A 9645-nucleotide genomic window follows, 5' to 3' on the forward strand; every position below is an offset into this window, starting at 1 on the left:
CACCGGAACGGCCGACCTTCGCCGCCGACCTATTGAGCATGTCTTCGATCCCGACTTCCTCTTCGACCCCTACTATGGCGAGGTAGTCCTTCACCGGGGCTGGTCACCCCCAGTACAGTGGCATGTTGCCTCGGCTTTCATTCCTAGACATCGGTGACCCCCGCTACAGTGTCACAGCGTCTAGGACACCCTTCACCAGTGGCGGTGACCGCTTCTACGCCACGAACGGGGCGACACACCCTTCCTCCGCGGACCCAGGTCCTTTGAGTTCTCGCGTCCCTGGCTCAGGTACGACACTCACTTCATGCATAACAACTTGTTATGTATGTCATGGTTTATCGATGCTAACATATTTTCTTCGTTGTTCCATGTGCACATATCGACGATCTTCGGAACGTAGAGGTGCATGGTAGCTACATGGAGCTGCTTAGCAGGGACGTAACTCAGGTCCCTGGGTATGACTTCATCTTTGGATAGAGCGACGAGCTCAGTGTGTCGCAACTACCTGGCGCGCCACTCTCGGGGACACAGCTCCCAGGATGAGTACACTACTCCACCGCCCGCTGGACAGCCTGAGCGGCTGATCGTTACCGGACCACCTGATGTACCCAGCTAACCAGGTGAGAGTGAGGAGGCACAAGGTCCCGAGGACGGATACGACCAAGGGCCTTGTCCCTAAGAGGGAACGTAACCTGTAGGCAGCTATATCATTGTTAGTTTCATAGTGTTATGTCATTATCTTTCTTCATGCTACTATGTTATTATTACTGTCATAATAGCTTTCATGTACCGTATTTTTATTTTGTGATTCTATTCGGACCATTGACTCGTACAATGATCATTCCATAACAATCATAATAAACACGTTGACCGAATGAACGATGGCATATACTATACCCCTAGTGGTGTACTGATGCTTCAACTAACATGCCTTAGGGAATGAAAAATAGTTTAAGTCAAATACGAAATCAAATCCCCTGCCGACAGCTAGAGCACATCAATAGTACTCCCAATTGTTCCTCCAACCCGCTATGCGAGGTGGGATATAGCATCTTCTGACGTCGATGGCTATCTCTCTTGGCGCGATTGTTCATGTAGTTTCTCGATGATGACGTGAAGGTGATGGATGTATTCTTGAATGTGTGGTTTTATCCGTATGTCAATCCAGTACTGAAACCCATAATCATCCGTCTGGAAAAAGTGATAGATAGGATAAGTAAATAGTGTTGAGATAATAGGAAAGAAAGTGAGTATTATTTGTTCGTACTCTAAAATGTAGACAACGGAAGAATCGACGGCCTGCGTCACCGAAATGCTCATAAACTTGGACTACAACATCATCTCCATGCCGACATGGCGGCCAAAATGAGCAAGGAAGAGCATTGTGATTTTTCATAGTAATCTCTATCATAGACGTCTAAATGAAAGTGTGGAGGCGGTGGATCGATGGAGCCATCAGGAGGATGAGCATACACCATTATCTCTATTCAATTCAAGGTCAGGAGATGTGTAAGTAGAGAATCGATTAGGTTTTGTTAATATACAAGAAGTCCTAGCGGTAGTGGATATATGTGGCAGCACTGAAAAGCCTATTGCCTAGACTGCACCAGCCTATTAGGGGTAGCACCGAAAGTCTATTCGCTAGACTGCACTGGTCTATTAGGGGTACCACTGACAACTGTATAGTTTCTGAAACCTACTCTACATTAAGGTGAAAACCAGCGTCAGCATGTAGGCGAAAGCGTGCTAGAGGCAAGGGCCAGGTTAGGGGTGCCGTCCTGTTAGGCAATTAATAATTGGCTTGCAACTTTTTACATCAAAACCATTCGTATTACGAACCCTACCACTACTACATTCGGGATACATTGCTTCTAATCATACTGAATTGACAACACCCTCATAAACTGCAACAATGATAGTACGATACACGTAGCATACGACACATGAATACCTTATGTGGAATACATTGACGGTAACAAACTCAATTGTCTGCACCAATTGAACCACCCTTCCAGCAAGAGGCAACAATAACTCATTCCTGAACTTTTGTAGAATGAAATGACCACACCAAGCAACAACTTTTACAAAGAATCTCTGCCAAACATTAATACCATAACTTTTTTAGCTTTCACAGTGAATCCCATGCTCCAGCTCCCAGCCATGCCCATGCACTGAGTCCATGCACTAGCCCCCAACCACCATAAATAACCCCACCCTCGATCATGGATAGACCACACCTTCCTCAGCTCTCTTAACTGCAATATCTTCCTCAGCACCACCAAGCCCACCCAAGAAATATTGGGGGATTTTCATTCTCTAAGGGGTCGAACCGCTGATATGCTTCTGTAGCGACCCTTGTAGGCTTCACGAGTATCTCCTACACCTATGACAGACGCTTCTTCATGTATACCAACTATCAGTATGACCCGCCTCGACATGGACCGATGAGTACCCACCGGTATAGCGACGTAGATCACTCATGCGGCACTTTCCATACGATTTCATGCATTGTCTTACTAATCTCCACTCTTGTTTTATTTCTCCAATCTCCTCCACCTATTTGTGACTTCATGGGATGGCTGGACATTGAGCAAACTGAGGACCAAAAGTGGTCGGTTGATATGAGCATGCGGTGGAGGAGGTAAGCTTACGAACACCGGGAGTACGAGCAACAGCAGGAGGAACTACGGCTCAAGCGTCAGGAGGAGGAGCGCATGAGGAAGACAACGAAGGAGCGCGCCGCGGCTGAGGCACGCGAAGCAGAGAAGGAAATGAAGCGGGAGATGCCCCATCGCGCTAAGACGAAGGGTTCGATGCCCTACAAAAGGGCAAATATCCTATATGCACTCACTAGAGAGCATCTATTGCAACATGACCTATTTTTATTGCCTAAGACATTTTAGATTTAGCGACGATACGCTATTAGGTTAGTCTTTACGCGTACCATACGTGTCAATATTTGTTGTCGTCATCTTTTAATAGTTAGGATCCATTAATGCAGCGACGATAAACCCCATGTCCCATGTAATATTTATCAGCATATGTAATCTCCGTGCCGAGTTATATGATAATTGTGCTTCACAACTACTATTGTTCGACAAATTAGATTTTGTACCCTTCCAACGTTACTACACTAAAAAAATTAACTAACAAACTTTTACATCAACTAAATAAAGAAATGTCGATAAAATGACATCGAACCAAAATTAAGGATAGGATGAACCATTTCGTAATGCCGTTTGGACAATTATTTGCACAACTAGTATTTTTCGCCGAATGAATGTGAAATATTTTTCAAATTGCCGTATACAAAAGTATATTAGAAAAAAACAATTATACATATGTCTATTCTGCTGTATATTACTAAAGATGTCGCCCGTTCAGCGGGCGAGACTAAGCTCTCGCCCATCAAATGGGCGAGATGTTCCTCTCTCCAGTTATTAAATACACTGAGCGTCGGGACCCACAAATTCTCATTTGTTCAACATGCGAGATCTTGTTCTCACCTATTAAACGGGCAACGGTAACCTATCCATGCAATTTTTTCAAACGGACATATATTCTTTATATATAAAAGAGGAAGGGGACCTCCTAGACACCTTCTGCCCGACGGCCGGTTAGCTTCGGCATCGGACAACCCACTGCCCACCTCGAGGCCCACTTCATAGGGCCCACAAGCCGCACGGAGGGAACTAGCAGCTCGCTTTGGACTTTTTTTTTCCTAATTTTTTTGCATTGCAAAACCCAAACACCCCCAGAGATAGTTACTAGTAATTGCACACGTATTTTACATATGTAGAATCAATTTATAATATAGCAATATATGGAAGGTAAATATTGAACATCTAGTACGAAAGACAAATAATGATAGATTGAATGTTTTTTTAAAAATATATGGAAGCCGAATATTAGACGTCTAGATATGGAAGACAATTAATATGAGATTAAATATTTTTTAAAAAAGGAATGGGGATAATCTTTACACGGTGACCGTTTAATTAATTCGGGTGAACGGTGAAGATCGTTTAGTTCTGCCACAACTCGTGCATTTTTATAGGAGTATAGATAGAGGCAGGAATTTATGGAACATTTTGCTTCTTTAAGATAAGAATGGTTTTTCTTACCATTGAAAAAAAAACAAACAAATTTATGTATAAAAATAAAATTACTAGAAGCAATTACATTTAAATAAATTTGTGCTTTTTTATGCACTCGACAATTTTAAAGTCTTGATTTAACAAATTTTCAAATCTAATTCAACCATTCTATGTTGTTCAACACTTTATATGTAAGTTGTTAAAGCATATTTCTTATGCACTCAACATTTTATAAAACTTGATTAGACCCCTAATTCAACATTATGGAAAAAATAGTTCAATATTTCATGTATGAATTGTTGAAACAATATATTGCAAATGTTGAAATAGTATATTCAAATTGTTGAAATAGCATATTCAAAATGTTGTTTTTTTTCAAAATATCAAACAAAATAATATTCATATTGGATCTCATTTTGTTCTATTGATTCCAAGAAACATCATGATTCAAACAGATTTGAAAATGGATGTCTAACTCATATGAACGTACAGTGAAATAAAAAAAACAGATACACAAATATGGGAGTAATGTTGACTCAAAAGAAATATTAGTAAGATTACAAAAAAGTAAGCAATATGCCCTAAAACTCATTTAAACAATTGAACAGTTCCATTCCATCATATCTGATCCTATCAGTAATATATAGATCGCTCACATCCCCACTGCCCTATGAGGCCACCACATACAACAACAAAGGGTTGCAGTGTTCCATGTAAGCAGTGGACAGGAGCCAAATTAATGAGCAGAGTTTAAGAGAAAAGAGGTGAAGAATTTGAACTGGTAAAAGAGATCATTTAGCGATAGGCGGTAGTGGTTATCTACTGGCATTCTCCAGCAAGGATTCTATCAGTTTCTTCATCAGCCTCAAGACCATCTTTCTTCATACGATCAAGCAAGCCGCACACTGGCTTTCCCGCACGGACATATGTCTTCAGTAAACAATGATAAACATCCATAGTCAAAGGAACCAACTTCTGTAGCATACTCGCCATCTCCTCGGCTGCTTCTACATCCTTTTGCTCCATGAAATGGTTCAAGCTCGTTAGCACATATGTCTGTCAGGTCAGGTTTCCAAGGATGAGTTGCGGACGCAAGAGCCTTCCTTGTCATGTCCACGGCCTTCAGCACCTGACCAGTCCTAAATAATCAACCAGCCAACTTATACCAAGTGTTAGCGCAAGGTGTCCTCCCCTTCTCGATGGCTTCATCCACAAGAGCTACTGCCTTCTCTACAAGATCTTGCCTGCAGTGCGCATCGACCAGTAAGTTGGTTAATCTGAAATCAAGGAAACACACATCGTTTCCCACTCTTTCAATGCTTCCTCAGCCCCCTCGATGTCATTCATCTTGAGTAGCACACTTATCCTGGACAAATACATCGAGTTGCACGGTGGCACTTTGGATTTATAGACACTCCAAATGCATTCAATCTCAGGATACATCCCCAGCTCAGTGTATGTGTTGAGCAAGAAACTGTATGCGACCCTACCATTCTTAGGAGTAATCCGCCTCTCCGCTTCCAGAACAGCCATGAAGGCCCTTATCCGCATCCCAGCTTTCCTAAAAACCCTTGATCCCGAGGCATGTCCGTGCCAACTCAAAAGCTTCTGGTGCGGATTGGCCTTGTCGAGCACCTTCCCAAGCCCCTCAACATCATCGGCAGCAATGTATGCGGCCAACAGATTCTCCACACTGAACATATCGGGCTCGACACCTTTCTCTTCTCAGCGTAAGCACTCTTCATCCCCATCTCCTGCATCTTCGCGAAGAGCTCCTCGGTTCTCGACGGCCTTCGCCTCCCCGTAACATTTCAGCAGGGAGCCGTAGCATTGCGGCTTCCTCAGCTGCCTCGGCACGTTGCCGAAGTACTCAACTGCTCTCTCAAGGCCGTGCACCTTGCTGATCAGCTCCAGCCGGTAAGCGACGTCACCGGCCGACAGGTAGAGGTACGGTACCTCCGGTCAGTCATCCGGAACGAAAGCTGCAAGAACGCAAAGAATCGTCTGAATCGGTGAGCGGAATGCGCGATAATCTTTGCAGAGAATTCACTTGAGGGGTGGGGGTGGGGGTGGAGGGGGATGATGGTTTGCCTGGGACTTCGAGCGCGTGGGCGAAGCGGCGTAGGCCGATGAGCTTCTTAACGATGGACTGGATGACGTGCTTCTCGATGGTGTGGCCTTGGCTGGGGTGTGCTTATCTAATTGGCTACAATTATATTTCTTGGAAACGAAAATAAGAGCAATTATAGCACATCGACAGGTTTATTAGACGAGATCAGCGAATCTTTAACTGTGTCTGTCTCGCTCTCCACACCTCGGAAGATCGATCACAGTTAATTACCAGCGTCATCGATATGCTCGCGATCGTTCCTTTTAGCTATAGCACTTGCAGCCAAGTGAATTCGCAAGATTTCACCTCGCGAGCACGTAGCCACGACCCGCGCGTCCACGGCACTTCCAAGCTCGGGCGCCAGGCACGGCGGCGACGGACTGCATCTCCATGCCGAGGCCGCCGGCGTTCTCAGCCAGACCGTGCTGGCACTCCATCGAGCCGACCGCCTTTTGCTTCCTTTTAGCATACCTCCCTTGCCTCATGTTGGACAGAGTGCTCGAGCATGGCCGCTAACACCATTACCATGCACGATGGACTCACTTGAGTCCTGGAATCTTCGCCGTCTCCCGGCATTGCACTTTCACTGGGTGATGGCGCGGTAGATGGTGATGGTTGTTCGAATGATACGACCTCACTTCATCACTTGGTCTAGATGTGTGCATCCGTTTGCTTTGCGTTGAGTTGGGTTCCACAGATACTGCACTAGTGTTTCAGACATCTCTGCTTTTTTTTCGCCATTGGACCGGTGGTGCGCGATGCTGCAAGCCTTTACCCCAAACTGTGCAACTACCGGTGGATCCTACATCCCAAGGGATCGATGTCGCGGTGCAGGGCATCATGGGTGACTCGAGGATTTGCTTGCCCGTGTGTTTCCATACCAAATTAGCTAGTTTTTTGTTGTTGAAGAAACTGGAGGGGAAAGCTCCCCTACATATTATATTAAAAAAAAGGAAAACAAGCAGTCTTTAAAAACAAATTCAACAAAAGAGCCAAAAACATCAAACAGAAGATTCTAGCCATTGTGACATTGCTGGAAAGTAACTAGATTTCGCTCGATGGATAACCATGGCGAATTCTTGAAAAAACTTTGTCTGGCATCCTTGCACTGTTGGGTCTTTTCCATTGAAAATTCAGTCGTTTCGCTCTGTCCAAATACACCAAGCCATAAGAACGATAATCTCCATGAAAAATGGGACATTCAGAGTTACTTTGAAGAAACGAACAATGTCTGGTGGCTCCAAATATGGGATTAGCAGTCCTAGTAGAACCCCACATCTTTTGGCGAAGCTGCAGTGAAGAAACAGGTGAGTAACCGTCTCTTCTTCCTGCCATAAGCAGAGTTCACATGCATAAGAGTCTAGGAGCATGTTCTTTCTTCGTAGGATGTTTCTTGTGCTCAATCTGTCTTTGATAAGCATCCAGAAGAAAAGCTTATGCTTTATTTGACAGGATGATTTTCACAGCCATCTATACACTGGATGTATTTGCAAATGTCCCATGAAGAGCTTGTAAGCCTTGACTGAAGAAAAATAGGCAGAACCCCAAACATAATTCCAGGTATAAGACTCTCAGAGATGGTGATGGTAGCCATTTTTACTCTAAATCTTGGAACTGCTCGAAGGCTTGTATAGACAACGGGAGATTGAATATTTCTTGTAGACTTTCAAATGCAGCTACTTGTTTTAAAGTGATAAGCGGTTGATTGGTAAAGGAAAACAATTCAGGATATGCAATGGCTGGGCAAGCTCCAGACCAAAGGCCCTTCCAAAAGATAACTGTGGATCCATTGCCAACTTCTGCAATTGCAATGCCTTTGAATTGGTCCAGCAGCTTGGTCACATCTCTCCACGAAAAAGAGCCTCCTTTTCTTTTTCTGGTAATTGAGAATTTGGATAGTGATTGTCCCAAACCAACTTAACCCAAGGAAGCTCTGCTTTGTTAAAGAACTTGTGCAGATTTTTCTTCAATAAAACCTCATTATGTACTCTGAGGTTGATGACACTCAGACCCCCTTCCTTTTTGGGTCTACGCATCATGTTCCATGCAGCTTTCGGTGTTTTTTTTGCATTAACATCGGAACCTCTCCATAAACAATATTTCCTGTACCTATCAATTTGCTTGATGACCGTGGGAGACAACTTCAATGTGCATATGAAAAGTGTCAGTAAGGAGGAAAGCACTGAATTCACTAGTTGTAATCTTCCAGCCTCGGTCGAGTAGATGGAACAGCTTACCATTCTTAGTTCACATCTTTTCATCGAGGGTAGGAAATCCTCCACTTCAGGTTTAGTGAGACCCAAAGGTAAGCCTAAGTAAGTGAAGGGTAAGCTGTCCACTTGACAATTGAATGTATCTGCTAAGATTCGTATTTTCTCCTCACTGGCATTAATTGGCACCATACTTGATTTGTTATAATTCACTTTGAGTCATGTGGAGGCGACAAAGGTGTTGAGTAGTGCTTTAAGTGCAAAAAGTTGTTTTGGACATGCTTCCATAACTAGTAGTGTGTCATCTGCATATTGGATAATAGGGAAATCCAATCGTGCACCCATGTGGATTGGAAGGTTCAACAGTCCTCAATCCTTTGCTATGTTCATTATTGATTGAAGTAGATTTGCTGCCAAAACGAAGAGTAGAGGCGAAAGAGGATCTCTTTGCCTCACTCCTCCTTTGCAATGCAAGACTTTTCTAGGTATCCCATTGAGTAGAACTGATGAGGTTCCTGTGCTTAGAATTTTTCAATGTAGCTCACCCATTTATCACCAAATCCTTTGTGCCTCAGTATCTCTAGAATCACCTGGTGCTCTATCTTATAAAAGGCTTTTTCAAAGACCAATTTGAGAATAACTATCTCTTTCTTGGATTTGTGGTATATGTGTATATACTCAAAAGCCTAGGCTAAGCAGTAGGATTATCTCTTGAAGTCTATCAGCAAGCAGTTTGGTGAGCAGTTTAATTGTGGAATTCAGCAATGAAATGGGTCTATAATCGTTCACATTGGAAGCACCATCCTTTTTAGGACAAAGGTAATGTACGACCCATTAATACTTTGTAAGCATATTTCCTATTGATGAAAAGCATCGCAAAGTTCATAAAAATCCTCAGCCACTATACTCCAGCATTTCTTGAGAAAGTCCCCATTAAAACCATCCGGTCCTGGCGATATATTGGAGGGCAAAGACTGGATTATTTTGTCAATTCATACCGTGTGAAAGGCTCTTCCAACTGTTCCAAACCCTCTATAGGATTTATAAGGCTTCTTAGGTCAAAGAAAATTTCCATGAATTCAGAAGTGCCAAGCATATCTTTATAAGATTCCCACAAGAGAGCTGCTTTTTCTTCATGATTAGAGCGGATATTACCTTCCTTGTCCTTTAGAGTGGTGATCAAGTTTTTCCTATATTTAATTGTGGCATTGGCATGAAAGAATTGTGT

General features: G+C 43.3%; 1 pseudogene; it reads right to left on the reverse strand.

Moving 5' to 3' along the window:
• Positions 1-4916: 4916 nt before the first annotated feature.
• On the reverse strand, positions 4917-6692 carry LOC133904045 (pentatricopeptide repeat-containing protein At2g20710, mitochondrial-like; annotated as a pseudogene).
• Between the last annotated feature and the right edge of the window lie 2953 nt (positions 6693-9645).

This window comes from Phragmites australis, chromosome 21 (assembly GCF_958298935.1).
Source record: "Phragmites australis chromosome 21, lpPhrAust1.1, whole genome shotgun sequence".
Lineage (NCBI taxonomy): Eukaryota > Viridiplantae > Streptophyta > Magnoliopsida > Poales > Poaceae > Phragmites > Phragmites australis.